The sequence below is a fragment of the Tympanuchus pallidicinctus genome, unplaced genomic scaffold (genome assembly GCF_026119805.1).
Source record: "Tympanuchus pallidicinctus isolate F22 unplaced genomic scaffold, pur_lepc_1.0 scaffold15, whole genome shotgun sequence".
Lineage (NCBI taxonomy): Eukaryota > Metazoa > Chordata > Aves > Galliformes > Phasianidae > Tympanuchus > Tympanuchus pallidicinctus.
Window position 1 is genome coordinate 31,505,376 of NW_026294669.1, and position 23,799 is coordinate 31,529,174.

Sequence of the window (23,799 nt, forward strand, 5' to 3'; positions counted from 1 at the left end):
AAGATAAATCAGAAAAACTATTTTCTCATTTTAGTCTTTATTTGTAGGGGTTTTTTTTCAGTAATATGGAAACATTTTATGTAATTCCAGTTCAGGAGTTCAAGATGAGAAAAGAAATGGCGTTAAAATTGAACATCCCTAAAACGTTTCAGATTTGGAGTATCCAAGTGAGTAAGCATCCCAACGGAAAGTCTTCACACTACCTGTAAGCATTGGCTTTTTTTTGTGGGAAAAAACTGAAGGTGTAAAATACATTTTGTTACTCAAGCCCCTCATGTTTACCTACTGCGTTTTCAATCGCTTTGTCACGTGGTTTGTTACAACATCCTTTCTCTTGGAATTCAGCATTCCTACTGTTGGAAATGGAGCTTCATTGCTCTGGGGACCCAGAAGGCGTTTATCAACAGGGGCAGAAAAAGGTTTCCATTCCCACCTACGGGGAACAGATCAACCCCAAGGTTAAACAGCATCACTTCCTACCAGTTTCTGTATAAGCAAATTGAACACACTGGATTGGGAAACAAATCTGACTTCACTACCTGTGGAAGGTTTTCTGTGATTTTTTTTTTTTTTTAATTTAAGTATTTTATTTTAAAGCCTATTTTTGTTATGCCTAGTAAAGATTAAGAAGCCACAGTAGTAACCATTTCTCGTCCCCTCCACGCACCCACTAATTACAATACCCTTTTTATTGCTTATGCCTTCGCTCTTAAATATCAGAGACTGATGGAGAATAAATTTACATCACACACTTATGTTTGTCATTGCTGCAATGCCAAGGTCAGGGAGGGGAATTCTGTTCACAGACCTGATCTCTGTGCTCTCCCTAACTGCGCAGCTGGAGTCAGCAGAGTCTCTCGCACCACGACACTGAGCAGATGCATTTCTAGTCCCAGTTGGCAAAGAGGTCTCTTTTCACTGAAAAAAGAATTTTAAATCCTCCCTAAATGCAGCACAAGGCTTGCAAACAGAAAGGCTACCTTGAGGTGAAAAAAGAACGCGTGGTAAACAGAGCCATCTAGCAGAACTGACCAATATTATATCAGTGCTTTCCTTTAGATTACTTGATAAGTCCTGGGAAAATAACCCTGAGGTAGTATTTCCTGTAATATTTTCTGAGCTATGTACATTCTGTTATGGACTCATGCAGTATTTTGAGTAATCCTCAGCGCTACATTCTGGTTAGTTCAAGTCTGCTCTCTCAGAGACCCGTTTAAGATAACAAAAAATTATTTTCTGAACCCCTCGGTATACCATGGCTTCTCAATGAATCAGAGAATGGCTTGGGTTGAAAGGGACCTCAAAGATCACCTAGTTCCAACTCTCTGCCAGGGGTAGGGCTACAGACAGGGCTACAGACTGCTAGATCAAGCGCTAGATCAGGTTATCCAGGGCCCCATCCAGCCTGGCCTTGAACGCATCCACAACCTCCCTGGGCAGCCTGTGTCAGCACCTCATTACCTTCCAAGTAAAAAATTTCTTCCTAACTTCGAACCTAAGTTTCCCCTCCTCTTCTAGTTTGAAACCATTTCCCCTCACGCTATCACTGTAAGACTGTGTAATAAGTCAGTCCCTCTCCTGCTTAAGAGATCTCTTCAAATACTGGAAGGCTGCAACGAGGAACTCCCTGGAGCCTTCTCTTCTCCAAGCTGAACAAGCCTCACTGCCTCAACTTTTTTTCATAGGAGAGGTGCTTCAGCCCTTCAGCCATCTTTGTCACCCTCCTCTGGGGACAAAGGCTCCACGTCATTCTCATGCTGGGAGCACCCAGGCTTGTACACAGTTCTCCAGATGGAGCCTCACAAGGGCAGAATACAGCATGACAGTCATCTCCCTCGCTCTGCTTCCACTCCATGATGCTGCCCATGGATTCACTGGCCGGCTGGGTTGCAAGAACATACTGCTGACTCATGTTAAGTTTTTCATCTACCAGAATCCTCCTAAAATCTTCTCAGCAGGACTACTCTCAAGGAATTCTTCCCCCAGACTGCCTCATACCTGGGATTAGGCATCCCTTCCTTCTGCAGTATCAACTGCACCACTCAGCTTGGCATGATCTGCAGATTTGCTGTTGAGGGTGAAGGTAGATGCTTCTGCAACAATCGTAGCAGCCTTTTATGGGCAAAACTGAAATGCTATACAGCTCGAGATGGTGCAAGTTAACTACGCTCGTGACCTCCTTTACAAGGACAGCAACAGACCTGAGATTAGTCACAGCCTGCAAACTGCTGTTTAACAGTCATTAAACAGCCTGAACAATGTACTAAAATCCCAAATAATTACAAAATGATAAATATTATAGAAGAATGTAATAGTTACCCAGAGGACAATACATTTTTAAGTTAATGAAATTGATCAAATCTTTCATTTTTAATTCATGGTCCTCATTACCCAATGACCTGCAAGAAACTGCATACCTATCACGTGCACCCTACAGCCGTATTAATATACCCTGTCTCATTTCACCTTTAATGTGAACTGATGCAGTTTCCTGTATTTTCATGCATCCAAACTATTTTTAATATAATCACAAATTTGTATTTAGTTATTATTTGACTAATCATACAGAAAACACAGTTTATACCACCAGGGTGGAAAAAGACTCCAAATAAGTTCGAGTCTATATACAACACTGACTTCTTTCTACTACAAAATACTCTAGTTTTCTCACTTTCACAAGACCTTCCAAGTTCATTCTGTACTTAAATACAGCAATCCTCCAACACAATATTGTCCTTTCCTTGTAAGCCTCTATCTGCCAGTTGCAGATTATATCACATCCACTTCTTAAATAATATTTAAAGGTCAAACCAAAAAGGCACGGGAAATGTTGAACATCTTGTAAAATTCAAACAAGGCACAGCAGAAGCCACAGGGGGGTACTTGCTAAAATGATCGAGCACTTGAACATATTTATTCAATGATTTCCAGGGGCACAGTGTAATCCACTTCCAATGGAAACCCATGAGAGAGTAAAACTGTTGAAAATTAATTTAAAAAATTCCTCTAAGTTTCTTACTCATCTGTTTTCAGACCACATGAAGAAGCATTACAGCTCAAAATGCATTTAAACAATAGTTATTATGAAGGTGACTAAGCAAGTATTAAATTTCTTCACGTATCTCAAACAAACCTTTGCCAACATTGTTGTTCGCTTTTCTAATTCCAACCAGAACAATTTCACAAAGCAATTCTTTAGCAGTACTTCACTAGCAAAAAGACAGGTATTATGTTCTGAATTATTTCTTGTCCTGTGCCATACATAGGGCTGGAAGGGATGCTGGGAAGCACGCAGTCTGGCCAGCTGCTCAGTCAACACTCAGCTCAGCCCTTCACTTGGGCTAACAATGTGGCATGCAATGAACAATTTTAGATGCCCACTCAACAAAGGCAATTTCTCAAGTCATGAACTCCTATACTGTACGTTACTCTTGCTTCAGGGGTAACTGTCTCTGCAGAGATGGATTTTGACACAGCTATTTTCCTCAAAATCCATTCTACTGCTTGAAAATTTCTGTTGACTATTATCATACAATCACGAGGAGAGAAAAAGACCACTAAGATCATCCAGTCCAATCATCAACCCATCACCGCCATATCGCTAACCATATCCCTCAGTGGCACATCTCCATGATACTCATATAACAACACCATCTTCAGACCTCTAGATGCCATCTATTTCAACTCCCCTGCAAGGAACGGGGACACGCACAGCCTGATCAGGTTGCCTAGAGCCTGATCCAGCCTCACCTTCAAAGTCTCCAGGGATGGGGCATAAACCAGTCACTGGACAACCTGTTCCCGTGCCTCACCACCCTCACTAGAAAACACTTTTGCCTAATAACTAACCTAAATCTACTCTCTTTGAGCTTGAAGCAATTTCACCTTGTTCTGTCACACAGACACTGCTGCCCGCCACCTTCTGTCCTGTATGTCCCCATTAGATACTGAAAGGCCACTATCAGGCCACCTCACAGCCATCTCTTCTCCAGGCTGAACGGTCCCAGCTCTCTCAGCCTTTTCTCACAGGAGAGGTGTTCCTTTAGCACAACTAAAAGTGCCTTAGCATTTCTTCAAGGAGGTTCTATCTGTTCCATGACCTTCCCTGGCACAGAGGTGAGACCGACTTCTTGAACAACTCCAGGATGGTGACTCCACCACTTCCCTGGGCACCCAGTTCCAACGCATTATCAGTCTTCCTGAGAATAAATTTTTCCAAATACACAAACTAAACCTCTTCTGGAGCAACTTAAAGCCACTATCCCTGGTCCATTCTTGTCCAATCCCTACCTGGCCACAGCTTCCTTTTGGCAATCTTTACACGCTCAGCCCCTGTTTCTGGAGCATCCTGCACTGAGTTTTGTCAGAGAAGTTTATTATTGTGCCAGCATTACCACACTTACAACCTCCTGAACATCTTGTTATAATCACGGGTGTGGGGGGTAATCTTGACAGTCTAAATGCTAACAGAAACAATATTTTTCTTCTCACAGAATTCAATAAAAGGATTCCCGTTCATTGCCTGTGTTTGAGAAATTCTTACATTCCACATGGAACCTAATATCACACTAGCAGCATATTTAAAAATATTAAATAGTCTTATTCCAAAGGCATCAGAAAGGTCTTTAATTAAGCATCAATTGGTTTCACTATTTGCTTTTGCTAACACTTCCACAAGTACAGACAATGTGTATATACTGAACCTGCTATGTTGAAAACAGAATACATCTTCCCTTTCAGTGAATAATGAATCCATCTTTTTCCCCATCCAGATCCTCACTCCCATCACTGTAATGTCAGCCATTACCATGAGAGCTCCATACCTGCCTGGAAGCATTCTAAGCACAGCCCACAAAACCACTGACTGAACTGCTAACTTGAAGTTCTTCATAGTTTCATCAAATCCACCACACTATCCAAACATCATGGCTTACCTTCACGTATCTTCACAGTGAATCTTTCTTCAGCATGCCAACTGACTTAGCTATGCTACACCCAATATGCACATTAACCACGTAGCTTAATCTAGTTCTTGTCTGACCTTGATTTAGTAAAACCACAGCAATGCCAAAAAAAAATTAGGTCTTCTAGAGGTGTTTTATCAGACTTACAAATATTTATTGCTGCCTACTTTTTCCACCTTGCAGAAGGATTGAAAGGTTATTGGATACTCCATTGATATTCCACTTTTCCCCACTTAATCACATTTTCTTCCGAGTCCTTTCTCAACAGGAATTTCTTGTGGGCTTTTGCCTTCTGTAAGGATTTCAAAATAATCTCCAGAAAAAAAAAAAAAAAAAAAAAAAAATTCATGGAAGTTCTCATTAATAGATTCAGTTACAGGGAAACACGAGATAATAAAGATAGAAGGTACAAAGTCGAAATCTCCTCTTACACCAATACTCCTTCAGCAAATTTAATACCAATACACAGTTTATCTTTAAGCATTTCTGTAGTAAAAACACAAGAAGTATCTGAATGTCAATTGTAGTAAAAACCAATATTCAACTACACCCTAATCTTGCTCCCATGCATACATACAATTAAAAAACACAGAAAAACACCTCTGTTCAAAGGGAAGGAAGCAATGCAACAAGTCCATGGACTAATAACAAGGTCTAATAAGCCTTCTATTAAAAAAAAAAAAAAAAAAAAAAGAGCAATCAGTACATATTAGGTATGGACTAGAATAAGAATTTGGTAGTTTTGGGTGTTTCAGGTAACTGAAATGCCTTCTCCCTTAACAGCTGAAGATGCTGCAGGAACTGATATGCTGCAGCCTTTTTGCTAAGGATTTATGTAACAGAGGGGAAGAGAGTTATTATAATGCTTTAAATCAAGCCAGGAATTTATTTATTTGACCTTTTGGTGATGAATGTGAACTGAGAGATGCGAAGGTTTGCCCTTCGCTGATGCTAATGCTCTCAGAAGCCTGACCAGCACTTCTCCTTGCCCAAGGCAGGTGACAGTCACCATGATGACACAGTGCCACACTATAAAAGGCAGAGAGCTTCCATTTGCTACCGGAGGGTAATCTTCAGGCTTGATCCAGTATAGCGTAAGCCCCCGTGCATCCCAAATGCTTTACTCTGGAGGATTATCTTTAAGTGTGATGGCACCCATCCCTTACAATGGGATTCCTGGTTACCTGAATCATATGTCACCTACAGCTACAACCCAAAAGCTACAGGAGAGACGCTAAGGACACCCAACACACACACACACAAAAAAAGCTCCAGAGAAATATGCCGGAGTCAAGGGAAGGGTGCAGTAAAAAGTTACATCATTTCATACAGATAATTATTCTGAAACAGCTCACTTGAACACAGCAGTTATCTCTCATGCAATACGCCTGGCATCTTGCCTCTAAGAGCATCCAGTCCCACAGCTTTTCTTTCTCTCCATCTATTTTATCTTTCGCCAGAAAAACTGCACAGCATGGCAGCTCCAAGCCCCAAGTAGTGCTGCTTCTCCATTACCATCAAGCATGATCTCAAAGCATGAGATAGGCCCAGGAATCAAGGGGAGAAGCTGCTCTGAATTTACTGCTGAAGAACAATTAAATAGAAGAACACAGAAGATACAGAAGTCAAGTCAGAAAGCCCATCCTTGCTGACGTGTGTCACTTAAGAGCTAACTCCACTAACAAGCCGTGTTTATGTTTATTCTCTTCTTTCTTAAGCACTAGATTCATGTGAGCACTTTCTCCTATTCACTGCACTGAAGGTAACACAGACAGCTGCAGATTCACATTAATAAATCCAGTTTATAATACGCTTAGTACACACCTAAGTCAAAACATCTTAGCCATACGAGTGCGCTTCTAAGTTTCCAGTACTTACACATTTTTAATAGCACTCTCCTACGTCTTTCAGTCAGCAGACAATATAAGAAATACCATGAAATATATCCACTACTTCAGCCTTTTTCCTTCCACAACCCCAAAATAAACATTCCCACAATGCAGCGAATGAGCTTTTCATAACATCAAATCCCAAACCAGACCTGCAAAAGTCAACACAAGGAAAAAGCAACACTGTAAAATGCCACAAATGCTGTTGGTATTATTTAGATTTCTTCTGCCCTGAGCACACGTTCAAAGAGGAAAAAAAAAGAATTTGTCATCGTATCTTCAGAAACACATTTCCAGTTCATTTCTACTGCACTACTAGCATTTTTTAATTCTAACACACAGGCAAATAAGCACAGTAGCTTAAAGGATTTTTTTTTTTTTTTTAAAATGCTGTTTATCAACTGGAATTATTCCCAAAAGTAGTTTTGAAAATCTAGGGCACTAAATTGGTCTGAGTTTTTACTGCTATATCATTCCCCGCATTTTTCCATCTGAAAGTCAGATCGCAAAGCTATGTGATCCAGACTACGTTGTTATGACGAACAAAAGCTGAGGCTTGTTGTAAATAGCTCTGCTCCTTCAGCAACTCCAGAGCAATCTGGCAATACGTTCAGGGCTGGAATTACACAGGAGAAGTTGGGAAGTGCCAGCAAGCACAAAACTTAAACTGAAATCACACAGAACAGTACAGCCATGAAGCACTTCAGAATATCTGGATTTGACATTCTGCTACTTGCATGCCACTGCAATGCCAAATGCTGTGTTCTGGCATATCTCTTCAAATGTATTCCTTCCTATCAGGTGATATACTACACTACTTTATTAAGATTAAAGCTATGACCCAGCATCCCATGGTAGAAGTTGGTTGATTACAGTGAAAAATTGTTCAGCTGATAACTGCAATAGCCCCCCCCCCTCCTATCCCTGCTTCATCACACTGCCAACTCTGCACCAAGCTAATACAACAAGCTACTCACACTAATACTGTTCACTGCCAAACAGAAGTAATCGTGTCTGGCAAAAGAACAGAAATGGATGTCTGGACAAAAGTAAACAGATGCAGGAAGCTGGGTTTTTTTTCTTTGGCAACAGAAGCTACTCATAGGGCAGGGGCATCAACAGCCTAGGGGCTCTAAACAGTCTGGGACGATGCTTCTCACAAGCACCCTATGGGAAACCACATAACCCATATATGGTTGGTATTGCAGCAGCACAGGCAGTGCTGAAGTATTTTAGTACTATAAGGGGAAGGTAGGAGGCTACAAAGTCGGTGAAGGGTCTAGAAGGGAGAACGTACGAGGAAAGGTACAAGTCCCCTGATTCGTTCAGCCCAGAGAAAGCTGACAGGAGGCCTCATCATGGGCATCAGATCCTCCAGGAGGCACACTGCTCCTCATAGGATGCACAGGGGTAGCACTGATCTCTGCTCTCTTGTGACAGTGACAGGACCTGAGGAAACCATGGAGCTGTGTCAGAGGAGGGCTGACAAAAGGCTCTGCACCAGAGGGTGGTGAGCATGGAACAGGCTGCTGAGGGCAGTGGGCACAGCTCCAGTCTGCCAGAACTCAAGGAGCATTAAGACTGTGCTCTCAGACACTTGGTCTCATTTCTGGGAAGACATGGTTAAAGCCAGGAGTTGGACTCTTTGCTCTTTTTGGGTACCCTCAACTCAGGCTATTTTGTGATCCTAACGATCAGAACGGAAAGGATCATGTGGAAGCACTGAATGTAACCAAAACCAGCATTTTTTGAGAGGAAAAGTACATATATACACACATACATACACACACACACCTGATGTTTGTTTCCTTCCCCCTTCTCACGTCCTTCCGGAGATGAATTTTTCTGAATACTTTTTAAATTACTCAGTTTGAGGTAAATACTAGATCTACGTAGGGCTTGATACCTATACGTCTTACCTTGAGTTGGCCACTAGACATAACCACCAGAATAAGCTAGCCTTTAGCCACCAGATCAAACATGGTTATGAACAATTTCTTCTGTAGCATCCCCTCAAGACAGGATTTGTACCTAAGCATCTACTTCTGTTAGCACATCTTTTGGGATAAAGCAGATTCTTATCTGAATACTACTGCTCCTATTAGTCAGAGGCAACTGTCAGCCAAATGGTTAGCTGTTTCTACAGTTAGCTAAATTATGTTTACTCCAAAAACGAGTGCAATCCACTGTAACTAGAACTTGCACTTTCTGAGTGCCATCATGATTCATATCTTTTTCTCACGATACTGAGTATATGCAGCACACTGAGTATTACAGGATTTCTCTGTCTAGTGAATTGGCTGATCATTATTTACCTTTGCATTTTCACCAAGCTGTTTTGTTGCTTCTAACACAGGACCAGATGAAGTAGATTTTAGACATTATTAAAAACTACTTTAAGTACCCTCTAAATTGCGTGTCTTGCCAGCTACCATCAGTGCAAATACCACAGCACCCAAATGAGTTTGACAGCGTTCTACTTCAAGACCGAAGCTTGATCTAATGCACACATTTTAATACAACTTTCAATAGAGGATCAAATCTTGTCCAGATTCTTGGGCTCCTAGCACTTAATTATATTTCTTAGCAGCAGTCAGTAAACAGAGTAAGATCTGGTGATCTAGTATTCCACTTTACCAACACGTGTTCTGACACTTTGGTCTTAAACTTCAGTAGGTAACACCTCGTGATACTTCCCCTAATTTCTGGAAATAACTGTCTTATTTCAACTCAACAGAAATAAATGCACAAAAGGTTTTATATATATTTATATTTATATCCTTGAGGTCGTTCTTAAGGAAACCTGAAAAATTCAGCAGAAAATTTCTGCAGATGCATTCATTCGTGTTTTGCTGCAGGCACCAGGGCAGCATATTTCCTAACAAGTCAATGCAAGTCAAACCAAAATTAGCAAGTTGTCTGAAATGACAAAACTCAGTTCAACACTTGCCTTCAGGAGCAGAAAGCTAGCAGAGCTAATAATACCATTCACCCTGCTACTGGATCTGTTGTGGCATAACATCGATGGCTTGTTTTAAGGAAAAAAAATAAAGAAAGCTTTAAAAAAAAAAATTAAAAAAAAAATCAGGTATCTGGTTTTTGCAACTCACTCACCTTACTCCCATTGGGACCGTGCTAACAGACAAGTTCCCAATGTTTCCTGCTGCTCCTTGTTGAGCCCAACTTGCTCAGCCAGAAACGAGAAGTCATCATAAAGGCAAGAGGAAACATCAAGTAACAAAGTGATCTTGTTTGTGCTCTACTACTCCTAGAAGAGCTAAATATTATCGATCTTACATTTCCCAGATTACACTTCCCATCCAACTCTCTAGCAGAAAAAGCAGTGTAAAAGCATCTTCACAAATAAGGCCATAGTAGCATTGCTGAGACAGAAGCAGTGGCACTACTGACCGAAGCTGTGCAAGAATACTTTGCTAGCCATGCCCAGCTGTAATGTGTGCTTGAACTCAAATTACCTATATCCCTGGATGACCTGTGATAGAGTCAATTAAACAACGAAATAGTTTGGGTTGGAAGGGACCTTAACTGCAACGCAGCTTTGAATGCCTCCAGGGAAAGGGTATGTATAGGTTTTACATGCCACTAACTTCAAGGAAAAAATATTAGATTGGGAAGGCAAAGCTCAAAGTCTCAACGAGGCAAAACTTGAGCCGCTACCACCTCACTTCCACAGCTATTCATCTTCCTGGATGGGACCAGTGGTGTTTTTTTTGTTGTTGTTGAATCAAATCTGGCAGCTACAAAGCAACTCAGCTGCAGCTGAACACAGCAACTGGCTTCGAACTGTCAGCACAGGAAACCATAGGTGCATCCTTGACATGATTTCTGACTGAAGCAGTGTTTATAGACAATTTCTCCCCTTAAACGATTTCCTTTTGTGAAAGGGCTCACTACCACAAGGCTTTGTATTCCTACTGATCTGGATTCTTTAAAGTAGCTAAGGACACTGGTGTACAAGCACAGCAGCCTCAGGGGAGTCCTGAGGAGACAACACAGTGCAACTTGTGCGCTTCATACAGCCAAACAGCAGCTGCAAAAGCAAAGGAGAGTACTGCTACCATCATTCCAGACGTAATACAGACTGCCTTGTCACAAAGACAAACCACCCAAACCCTTCTAGAGGGTTAACATCAACTTCGCTTTCTGAAGTTTGCAGTGGATCCAAAGTTACACATTCCAACCACAACAACCTGCCATGCTTTTCAAATGCTTGCTCTATAGGCAGCATATAGATACAGTGTATTTCATGCTATAAAGCAGTGCACTTCCTAAGAATATACCACATATATTCTGTAACTCTTTTTTAGCCTTTTGGCTCACAGATACTGTTCTTAGTATGTTAACATTTCCAATGATACAACCAGCTGTCAAAATAGTTTAAATCACTTGTGGAGAGGTTAAGCTTTAGACCAAGCTAAAGTTTCCTAATTATAAGCAATAGGAGTCGACGTGCAAGACTAACCTGCTCATTTCTTAAAACTTAAAAATTTTACCTCATCACCATCTTCCCTTCAACTTGTCAGATAAATTGCAGATTACATATTAGAAAACTTACATATGGCATGTTATAAATACGACAGTTTTTATGTATGTTTTCCCACTCCACAGATTTTAATTCACCTCATTACACACATCAGCACAATAAAACTGTATGTGAGATATATTGCTATGTACAGTGAGTATTCTTTTTTTCCTCCACAAAGAACATTCAAGTGTTCCCAGGACTAAAAGCAGTTAGAAGATATCATGTAGAGTACAGGGCTTGGGTTTCTTTGTTTACTTTTTAAATACACTGCCATCTCCTACTCGTCAAAATCAGATCATGTTCTCAACGCTTGTTTTTGTTTGCCAAGTTCAGTTGAATTTATTTCAATGCTTATAGGCATTTGGGAGTTGATGAATATGCAGTCAGGTAGTTAAGAGGTATAAAGTTATACAATAGTTGGCCATTAAGCCAACTGTAATGGACTTTGTGCTTTGACAGATACATGGCAGCAGACAGACTCATCACACATCACCTTCTCCTCAGCTCCACAAACCAAGCCATCCCAATGAGACTGATCATCAACTCAGGGTCCAGAATAATTTCAGAGCATGTGGCAGAAAAAAATATTAATCCAGTCGCTAATTCATGATCAGACTTGACAGTCCTCTGTAGGAGCGTGCCAATACCAAGCATCTCCATTATAGTACACTGACAGCACATTCAGTAACTTTCACTGCACGTACATCAGAGCCACGAGCTAATAGACATTCAAGAGGTTTTTATTACCAATGCAATAGAGCACTTTGCATAGGAGTGGATCACAGCTGCAGGATTCCACATAGACTTAACATCTGGGGGCATTTAGAGTCCAGCCAAAGCCACAGCCACAAAACATAGTGCCCAAGTACAGCTCCTTATGCTGACTGTTCATCTCAACCTGTGTTATCGCAAAATGATTTGGATCTACAGCTTTTCTATTACTACATAGAAGTATCCTCAAATATCCAACAAAACTGAGCTAACAACCACCACATCAACAGTAATATTTTTCCTTTCACCATAATAAAAGGAAATTACTTAAAATGAAGCTAAAGTACCAAAGAACTTGATGCCAGAATCCTAGCCTAGCAGTTACAAAGTGTTTCCTTTAAATCAAGGAGGCCCTAGCTACTGGTTTATGATTCACATCCATCCCTGCTATTCTCATTTGTGCTGCTGACACACTGCCAGGTTCGTAGAGGAATCACTTTTAACACATATGCTAGGAAAAAAAAAATAGATGGCGAAGCACTGCTGATGTTGCAGTAAATGAAAGAAGGTTCTATATTCCTCAGCTGCAACATAACGTGCATTTTGGAAAGAAATCTATCTGGCCATCACCAGAAGTGGAATCTATGAAAAACGCTGAACCTCTAGTTTGTTTTACTAAACCCAATAGGAAGCAGTGTATTGTGATGGAGATTTCCTGCCAAATACCTCTGTGCAAAGCATCGAGTAATCAATCTCTACTCTTGTACTCGAGATGTGGCTCTGGCACAGTACTCATGATTGCTGATTGCTTATTCATCTGATTATTATTTATTTTTTTTTTTTAAAGACTATAGAATCACATCCTGGCATGCCTTCCCAGCATAAAAGCAGACAGACTTCTAAAAGCTTTCTAGACTAGAGGAATTTCTGCTCTGAGAAAGGTAGTCACCACCCTCTCATCATTAACCTTAAACCTTATTTCATGGGCATAGAGGAAGCACGTTGTTCATTTACACTTAAATAGTTTAAGTCTCAAACATAATAAGGTGTTCTTAAATCCACCTGAAATCTTGGAAGTCTTTTTGATTCGGATCTTATTATTACTAAAGAATAAGACATTACACCAATTTCCACCTCTTTCTGGTGTTAAGCTCAACCTGTGCTGCTCCTCTGGGCCCCAAAGTTAGGGGTTTCATTCTGCTGCTAGTGATGTTGGGCAGCACTCAGCACACATAGCTTTCTGCCAAACATCACATTCACCTCAGTGGTTTCCTCATCTCTGCATACGTTCACTGTGGATTTTTCTTCAGTAGTACTGGCTAACATTTTTATGCCTTGTACTTGCTGCAAGCATCTACAGCTCCATGCTGTATCCAAATCTACTACAAACAAATATCCTTTATAGATGCTAGATGATTAATATCCAAGTAATCCAAGCTGAACCAAGTAATCTTGGTTCAGCTGCCCCCACAAACTAGTTCTGACCAGCTCATGGTCAGAGGGCTATGCTGCTTTGCTCAGCCATTGCTAAACCACAAACAGTGGTGAGGTCTCCAGCAGCAGCCCACGCTCCACGTATTTTCACCCTGCGCACCTCTCCGTGCTTCCTGCATCTCCTCTTCAAGGGCCATTATCACCCCAGATATCTTACTTCCCTATAGGACATCATGACATGAGTTACAGTCCTGGTGACACTACACAAAGCCAAGTAGAACAAGCTTGCTCAACATATTAGACCTATTAGAAAACCTGCCATGACAACCCAACTAGGTAAAACCAAGCTGCAGCCCTGTTCAGAAGAGACCAGGCCTAACCAGACTTCCTCCTGAAGACTTGCACTGAGGACAAAGCTCACAGCTACGTACAAAAGGTGGCAATAGCACACAACAAGTTTCACACCTACATCAGTTATGCAGCCTTCCCTCCATGCATGACACTCATACCCAGTAAGGAAAAGGTACTGTGGAAAGAAGCTGGAAGCAAGCCATCACGTGAATTTTTTTTCCAAGGCCAGTGCTTCTGACTCAATTCACATAGAACAAATTTGATGCATGCATAAGGGCAGAGAAGATTCCAATAAAAGCAGCAGTATTGCTGGAGTCAAACAGCACAAAGCACTTCTCAGGTTTGCCATTAAATAAAGAAATATCTCACTGCCAAGCCAATTTAATTCTAAATTTGGTAAACAGAGGCCTTCACCTTAATGTAAGAAAAGCTACTTGGACTTTCTTTTAAAGAAAAATTCATTAGTTTCATATTTGAGCTTGCTTCACCCACAAACAAAGCTTCTTTTGTTTCTCTGCAGGTTTGACAAGTACTTGAGGTCAAAACACTCACCCCTCAGCTGTGAGAACAGCTTTTTTTTTTTAAAGGTAAGCATTCTTTCATTACACATCCAAGAAGAGGAGCACAGGACATTTTACTAGTAGAGCTCTCAGTATTTGAGCAGCAAGAGGAGTGAACAGTAACACTTGGCTGCACACAATCCCCACGGCTGTTTACTGCTGTATTTATCAGAGATGCTTAAATGACTCCAGTACTGTGACAAAGGCTTCTATACTCTGTAATTCATGCGTATTCTAATGCACTATGATATGTAGAGAAATACAGAAAGATTGTATGTAATTCGGATGAGGAGCCTTTCCTATCGATGAACAAGATTAAAAAGATTAAAGATAAAAAAGGTGCAGATGCTTCCCCACTCTCCAGTCACCCTCCTAAACACTGTGTGAAAAAAGCACATGGACTAATAAAAGCAAGACACTCGCTTTAAAGACAGGAACCAGTAGAACACAGAAACAAGTGCTACAAGAAGGGTTAGGGAATATTGGTGCAGTTAAAACCGAAGCTCCTGGAAAGAAAAGGTACTGAACTTGAAAACACAGCCACTAATATGCACTTCCCTGCATGCTAAATGTAATACGTATATCTCATCCACCCCTAAGCTTCTTCTTGACAGTATTTTCATTTTATTATTTCTGTCTAGCCTACATTACGATTTTCCTCTCCTGCTTTCTGTTCCTGAAACAAGCTCAGAGGTCAGCAAAGCTATATTTATTCCAGCACTACAGTGCTCTGTTGAGCAAGCCTCAGTACAAGTCAAATCAAGACCTAAATAGACAGTTGACTTTCCCAACAAAATTCTTTATGTTGCATTTTTTAAATACAGGACAGGTTTATCATGAAAAGAGGTTAATTTAATATCCCTAACGCACATCCACCCCCTCATCAGTAAATTAAAAGCTATCATACTGCAATATTCTTAAAATAATTCTCATTGATTAAAACCCTTTATGGACAACCCTAAGTTACTGCCTATGCCAGTAGTATTTAGTTGACGTTCAGGTACAGTGCAACACTTTAGCCTAAGACATGGATTCCGTTGAAGCTGAGGATATTACAAGATGGCATCTTTAAGTGCATTATACTTTAGCAGCTGTCAAAGGTGAGTTTGAACCCTTGGTCGTCCTCCCATCGCAGCGTTAAAATGATCAAACCTCCAAGAGGCAGCAAAGCTCAAGTCTGAGCATCTCATTCCCACCTGTCATGAAGCAAGACCTTGCACTGGGGCTAACCTGTGCTCCTGCATCTTCATACCCTTACAGCAAGTTTGCAGAAGAGATGGGTCGCGTTTTCATCTCTTCTCAAAAAGCAACACTGCAATACTTCCCACTTTTTCTCCTCTTGTTAGAACTGAAGCTCTTTAGTGACATTAAGACCACACTTCATCTCATCAGTTAAGATTCCCCTGCCAGAAAGCTCACACCATGCACTGCTCATCACAGTGCAGCTCCAGGCTTTCACGTGAGGGACCATGCTCCTGATCCTGTCACTGCACTTGTTGATCACCCGTGGCATTCATTACTACAGACACCCAAAGGGGACAGATCTAAAGAGGTCTCACACAGCAGGACAAGTGGAAACACCACTCCATCAATTAAGGGATCCAATGGATCTGCGAGCCCTTCATAGCTGATGACTGCTAGTGTACAGGAAAGAGCATTCTTGCCAAATGGGGACTGGCTGAAGGCAGGAGCTGTTAAACACCAGCTCCAGAGCTGGAGCTCAACCTGTACAGAAAGTTTATTAATGGCTACTGGGATTGAAACTTCCTGAATTCATAGGATCACCTGCAATCCCCATCTCCATAGTTCTTGATTCATCTTCCAAATTCACTAGAATGATTCCAGTCAATTGCAGCAAAGTACTCAGAAGCAAGTTACAGGCAGTTTCCATACTTAATGTGAGGATATGTTTTGCGTTCATGATCGTCAAGTGAAATAAAAGATCAGTGTTGCAAACATCATAGCACGCTGAAAGTGCAATACAGGTTTAATCTTTTATTTGGTCTTGTATGAGCATGATATTCATTCAGGTCTTCCCTTATAGATACAGCTATCCTAATTGTCAGGTTTATATTTTTAAATGTATTTTCCACAATTAGTTATACCTTATGATAAAGCTGAAGAGAAATATTGCAGTCCAAAAAAACACAGCAAATATGGGTTTATCTCCACCTACTTAATCATGCCTAGGCAAGGCAAATACTTACATATATACTCTGCTTTTGCCTTAATATTTCCTGATGAGTCTTAGCAGCTAAGGAAGTATTAGAAATATTTTTATTATTTGCCTACTGTAAAGCTATAAAATATGCAGATCAAGAATTTTTTCCTGTGAAAACAGGCATGAAAGATGTCTCAGTCCTGTCTGAACCATTACATGTGCTGTTATTAACACTGAAAGAAGGAAATGACAACTTCTGGACTCAGTTACAACAGCATTCAGGGCAACGTCAGGCACATGCTCACAAGCTGTTTGGACCCAGTCCCGCCCTAGTACGGTAAGCCAGACTACTGTGCCTTTATTTGTGCCTTTTCCAGTGGGGTACCTGCTAAACATTGAGGAAACAAGATACAACACCATCGACGACTGCCTGTTCTCTTCTGCACTGCAGTTCTTCTCCCTGACACCAAGTAACATGTACAGAAGTGCTCAAGGCATATTTAAGGTCAATACAAGAAGTTCTGGAAGACTGTGTCTCACAAGGGCACTCCCTCGTGCACCTCTTGATCCCTCTTTAAGCTACACATGATCTTTTAATTACATAAAAAAAATTTGGATCAGCACTAAGGTGAGTATTTAACAGTAATACTACTTTTCATGTCTGAACTGATGAGCTCATCTCAAGTCACTCGGTTACATATTTTGTTCCCTGTATGAAAACCAAGGCCAAGAACATTTGTTGACCGTACTTCAGAGAATGAGGAAGCATGCAAAGCATATGAATAGGAGAACTTGCTTCCCAAACCATTGCACTTAAAGATAGCACCATACCCAACTCCAAGCAGAAAAGATGGGAAGGAAGAACGGTCACAGGATAAAAGGTACTCTGTAAACAAGTAATAACATACTACTGAATTCAGACAATCTCCATTTTAAGAGACCGGTTTGAGAGCCAGCTTCCTCAATAGGATATTCTGTCCAGTCCTTGTTCTCTTATTTTTAGCCTCCAATATTTTATCTTTGATATTTTTTAATAATTTGAACGCTGTGGTCAGTGCTGTTTGCATTCTTTTCCATGCACTGAAGCTGCAACACATAAAGGAGTATATCTAGTAAGTAAGAAGAACATCTTAGGACTATTTTGCTAAAACTACACCATACATAATAGTACATTTTTCCAGAAGCAAGGGCACGAAGTTGCTTATTACAGCTGTCGGCAACAAGGTGAATATTTGGCTGCTGCTTATTTCCTTCAAGACAGCTCTCAGTGAAACAGCTGACTGGAAAAATGCAGCAAATACTGGATGTTGAACCATTATGTCAGAAATTAATAATGAAGTATTAGTACAACGGATGCTGGTTTTCATTAATGAAAAAGCCTTTCGAGAAACCATCTAAAAGCAAAAGTCAGCAAGGAAGCTGAAAGTTCAAGCAAGCTGCAATTTTCAGTCATTAGTTGGTATTTTCTTGTTTGTTTTGTCAATTTTTATAGTGCAGCTCTCAGCCCCTTAAAGCGTTTAAGCTCCTAATGACAGAACCAAGGCATCAATACACCCAAGGTGGCACACCAACCATACAGGCCAGGCTCAGAGCCCATCCCCACAGGTCAGAGTTATCTCTTCTGGACACTGATGATCACACCCACAGAGAAAGCTCCCATCCTGAGACCTTCTCTATCTACAAAAGGTAGTAGCTCCAGCTCCCTACGTGCCCCATCCTCAGGACATGACAGCCCCTCTTTTACCATCTTGCATTCCTAAGTACAACAGCACATTTGGCTCTTAATCTACCTACGTGGAAAAGATGAGTACCATGCGCCAACGCAGTTTCCTTGCTCGAGAGCAAGGATGGGGTGAAGATCAGTAGAAAGCTCAATTAGGCCAAATGCTGCCCACAATTAAAACCAAAAACTGTAAGCAATCTCTTGACAGCTACATTGGGTTTCCAGTTATTTTCATTCCTTCTACTTCTGGGAAAAGACTGTTTTCCCCTCATAGCATCAGCTCAACCAGCATGGATATAAAGAATCACTGTTGTATTGCTAACAATAATGTAGTAATACTGATTAGCTTACATAATTACTGAAACACTGCATCTGGGTTGAAATATTATTCAATTTACTTCCACTCCTAACTGATGAGTCTTGAACAGTGCACTAAAGATACTAAAAACCTATCCACTGATAGTCTTCTGTAGAAGAAAGGGAATTATTAACCCACAAATATTCAACTGTACATTTCTAAGACCCTTTGTTATCAATCATTACAAGTTTTTAAAAGCACCACGTTCTCACATTATTATTCTTGATGCGAAGCTTCAAGCTGCTCCCCCAACACACTATTTTTGCCTTATTTATATGCACTACAATGATTTTTTTCCTCATATAATACAGAGGAAAACTTGAGACAAGACAGCTGATACTTTTCACTTTGAAGATGTTCTACAAAAACCTGCAAGTTAGGGAAATGACTCAAAATGGTAATGCAAAATCAGTGGGGAACAAGCTCACTTCATTAAACATCTGCATCGCAAGCCTGAGACTCATATGGAAGTTCAATTGGTTTGCTGAAATCTTTAATACTTACAGTAGTGTTTTCTCTTATTTTCCAGCATGAAATACTAAGCAGAACAAGCACAGTCACCATCCCTCTTCTACAAACATTCTATTTCCCTATTTATTTAATCTATAAATCATTGAAACTGAAGCCCCAGTATTTACTGAATTACTTGCTCTTTTGCTCACAGTACACACCTTTCACCATCTCTACTTCTACCTACTGCAATACAACATACATGAAATGAACTGATATCAATTAAGTAATCAAAAAGCTAAGCTTTACCCATAATCTGGATCCTCCGCACTCAGCTTCCACAGTAAGGCCTCAGTAAATACTTTAACAGCTCACACCAAAGCAGTTTGCTCCTCCCTGGAGACTGGCACACAGAAGGCTGAAGACACAAGGAAAACGGCTCCAGTTTCCTTCTGGAAGCAAAGGAAAACATTTCTCTGAATAAATGGGTCACAAATATGAAAATTGATATTTCATGTTAGAATTAAAGAGCTTGCCACAAAAAAAGAAATCGCCCATCTAGGGATTAACACAGCTGTCCGTAGCTATATCAAGTGACAAGGTCTCATTAAATTATTCAGAAGAACTACTTAAGGCAATACTGTTTTCCCCCCTCTGCTCATAAATACTTAAACTTCCCATTTCCAAAGACCCCAGCACTTACAGACAGTTTTTCAAGTTCAGCAGAATCTTAAATGACCAACATCTAACTCTGAACCCCAAGTGCAGTAGACACGTACTGTTCTTGATTACACGTCATCTGCAAGATCTTCAGCTAGAAACCATTACTTTTTATACTCCACACTAGAAATTCTTATTCCAATACAATAAGCAAGGAGGCATGTAGGTATCAGCTCCAGGCTCTTCTCCCCTCTTCAAAATGGCCAGAAGCTCAGGAACGTAAAGCTGAGCACTAACTTCTGAGCAGTACCTCGTCACGAATCCAAGCAGTCACTGCAATGTGGACGACACTACCCAGTGTCCAGCTTATCTGAAGCCTTCTCTAGCAGCATAAGAAATGAACCACTGTTCCCTTCCAGATTAACCTCACTAATCCCACCAAGTCTGACGGAGCAGCTCCTTGCCTGGACAAGCAACACAAAGGGCTCGGCTTCTCAACTCAGGCACGTGGATCTCATCTCATCCTTGCCATAACCAACACACAGCACTTCCTTCTGTAGAATGGAGGCACAGGACCACTGCTCTATTTGAAGCATAACAAAGGAGTGCTATAATGGAAACATGTTTTGGGGGTAAGCTTGTTGCTTGTCTTCTCAGTAAAACAACTGCCTACAGCAGATAAAGGGAAGTTGCTCTACCAAGGTAGAGTACATTATCACTAGACTGATGCTACTCTTTATCCTTAATCAGTTTTTAGACACTCGCAGCTTAATCTTGTTTGAAACCTGACATAAGCATCTTTCTTGTACTGAAATATCAGCTCCCACTAAGTAATTATTTCTTCTACACCCATGAAGTATTTTTCTCATACTTCTCATATTGAAAGTGAGAGACCATAATCTAAATGTCTCTTTCAACATTTGCTGATACATACATCAGTACAGCAGCACATGACTGCTTGTCTCGCCGCTCCAGAACACTGCGGTATATGATTCCGGAGCAGTCCAGCAGGCAGGTAGTGCAGTCCTACCAAGTCATCAACATCTTCAAGACCACCAGCATTAACAACCCCACTTCCCAAAAAAACATCCAAGCCACAGTCTGAGCTGGTATCAGCGCAGACACTCCAGGAGAATAAAGTTGAATGAGCAGTTTGAAGTCAGTTCAAACTGGTTAGTACATGGACAAATCGAGTTATGGCATTCAAGGCAGGATTAGCAATTAGTTACAGCAAATACATCATGTTAGCACAGACCAACAGCACCAGCACAAAATACTGGGTCAGTCTTCACTTTCAACGAAAAAAATAGCATGCTACTAAAGCCAACAGTTCTCAGTCCAATTGTTTTAATTGAGGACTGTACCAAGAAGTGCAGTAGCATGCTAAAGAAAAATACAGTAATTTTTCCAATTATTCTTTCAACATGATGTGAAATTAAGCCACAGAACAGTGAAATTAAGCACTTATGAAGTCCTATCATCAGAAAAAGGCAATTGGCCTGAAAGCACAGAGCAACCAGAAAAAAGACACTGAGGAGAGAAATGAAGGATGCGATAGTTCAAGTTGTTGTTAATCCACACTCTCCCATGCTATGCTGAAGTTTCCATTGGCACGTACAATGCACGAGTAAAATTCCACAGCACAAATTAAAATTGACTGACTGCCACATAATAAAACTAAAAAATAAACCTTAACATTTACTGCAACTACTTTAAGCCTCCTTTCTCAAGCAAAATAGAATTCGAGACAGCACTAAGTGGTTACAGCTACAACGCATACCCTGGCTGGAGTGATAGATCTCTGCATGATGTCCCTTAGCTTTGTCTTTCAGAAGAAAAAATGATCAAGAGGCAATTTAACAATAGTCACCTGCTAGCATTATGGGGTTTGCATCATCACAGCCAGGTCACTCTCACCCATGCTTCGACACTGAGCGCACACAATCATCATTAAACCTGCCTTTTGACTTCCAGCTCATACTTTAATTGCAATGAAACAGAAGACCATTCTTTACCCACAAAGGCCGATTGCTTTCATGTCACTGCGAAGATGTACTTTCAAATGCTTTCTCAACATCCCCAGTTATGTAGAATAGAACACTGAAGCAACACCTCTATAGCATTATCACCAACCTTTTCTACCTAACTCAAAACTGTCTGGGGACACTTCTACTGAACCCCACGTAAATGCTGTTACAGCCATTTGTTCATTATCTTTCAGTATTAGAGCATCAGACATTACCTTAAAGTCACGTAGTGAAGCAGCAAAGAAACTATTACTCCATTTATATTCCCATTTTGTATAAAAATAGGACATCTGTCCTGTACATGCTCTTCTCCAATATTCTGAGACAGCTCTGCAAAGCTGGCACCTTTGATCTGTCATATTTAACTAGCATGAGGCTCTTAGCACTTCTAAGCATTCACAAAGTCAAGACACCACCCTCAACTGCATACAGAGTTAAATGCATTTATTACAGCATCCAGGTTCCTAGATCATTAGGAAAAAATTAGAGTGGTTTTTCCCCTCTTCTCTGAGATATCGGCACAGTCTATTAAACCACCAGCATTCCTATGTAAACTAATATTCTTACATCGATTGGAAGAAAGGCTGCAAAAATTGAAGCAGCTCTCCCATACCCTGGTTCTCCCAGCTTTGAGCCATATAAATCATCATATGGATTTCACTAAATCAGAATGACAAACTATTTCTCTAGAGTATAAAAAGCTCTTAAACTACTTGAAACAAAAGACTATTTCAACTCCAGTGCATGAGAAACTACCCCTGGAAGCTTATGGAAGTGTGGCACTGAGAATTTGCATCTTTCTCTAATGCTGCTAATTGCTCCACTACAATCCAACCCAGATAATGCAGCTTGAACTGTAATTATTTTATAGAGCTACTCATTAAAAACAACATTAGGCATGCCATTCACCACACTGGTTTTGCCAGACGAAGTCTTACACAGCTCTTTTAGACTATGCATTAAATTGACCTAAATCATGGAGCAAATCCTCTTTGAACACATTTTTGGGCACAAAGGACAAGAAGATAGTTAGCAACAGTCAGCAGGGATTCACCAAGGGAAGATCACAGTTAACGATCGGGCCACCTTCTATGAAGAATCCACACTGGTGAACAAGAGGAAGAACAGTAGTGTGCTCACCTTGACTTCAGCAACACTGGCACTCAGCGTCTTACACCCAAGTTCTGGTCTTACACTATGAGGACGTGAAACATGATGGGGAAAAAAAAAAATCAAGCACAAATACTGTCAAATACTACCCTCTAGTTCTCTGCATGGAAAACAGCGGTACTCAAGTCTAATGCTACCCGCCCTGTTTAACGTCTCAATTGGCCTGCAGGAGCTAGAGCACATGGGAGTCACCATTAACACCTGATCAGAACAATCAGCCACTAGGTTGAATTGCAAAATGCCATCCCAGGTCGGACTAATGGACTGACTGAAACCTCAGTGACAGCATGAAGCTCTTGGCAACTAAGAGACGCTTGCCACAACAACAGCTGGAAACAACTCTGCAGAGGAAAGCCCTCGAGACAACCCCAGCAACTACTATGTCTTGGCAGAAACATTAGCACTCCCCACAGTTTTAGCAGGAGCAAAGACCATCAAGCCAAGGAAGCAATCCACTCAGTGTATTGAGGACTGACTACACAACCCCTGTGTTTCAGCTAGTTCTTAGTACCCCACTACCAGACAGGCATACAGACTGAAGCAAGTTCAACAGAGGGTCACCAAGATAGCTGGATTTGGAGCACACAGCCCTTTCAAGGAAAAGCTGAGGACACTGGTCTTGTTTGGACTGGACACATCTTCAAGAGAATGTAATAGAAAACAGCCTCTCAAAAGGCTACACATGCAGGTGGAGCAGGACAGATGTGGGAGAAGAGCTGAAAACATAAACTGCTTTAAAGGGGAGCCCCCTGATATTGTGTACTTTATTCATTCCTTTCAACTTGCCAGCAGATA

At 40.9% G+C, this 23,799-nt stretch overlaps 1 long non-coding RNA gene across 3 annotated transcripts in view; it reads right to left on the reverse strand.

Moving 5' to 3' along the window:
- Positions 1 to 23,046, reverse strand: part of LOC128077253 (uncharacterized) — a 134,903-nt gene extending 111,857 nt beyond the window's left edge. For all 3 annotated transcript variants that reach the window (XR_008204900.1, XR_008204902.1, XR_008204901.1), the window contains exons 1-2: positions 22,975 to 23,046; positions 19,457 to 19,599 (exon numbers count right to left, since the gene is read on the reverse strand). This is a non-coding gene — a long non-coding RNA (uncharacterized LOC128077253). The remainder of the gene's footprint in view (positions 1 to 19,456; positions 19,600 to 22,974) is intronic.
- Positions 23,047 to 23,799: the final 753 nt, after the last annotated feature.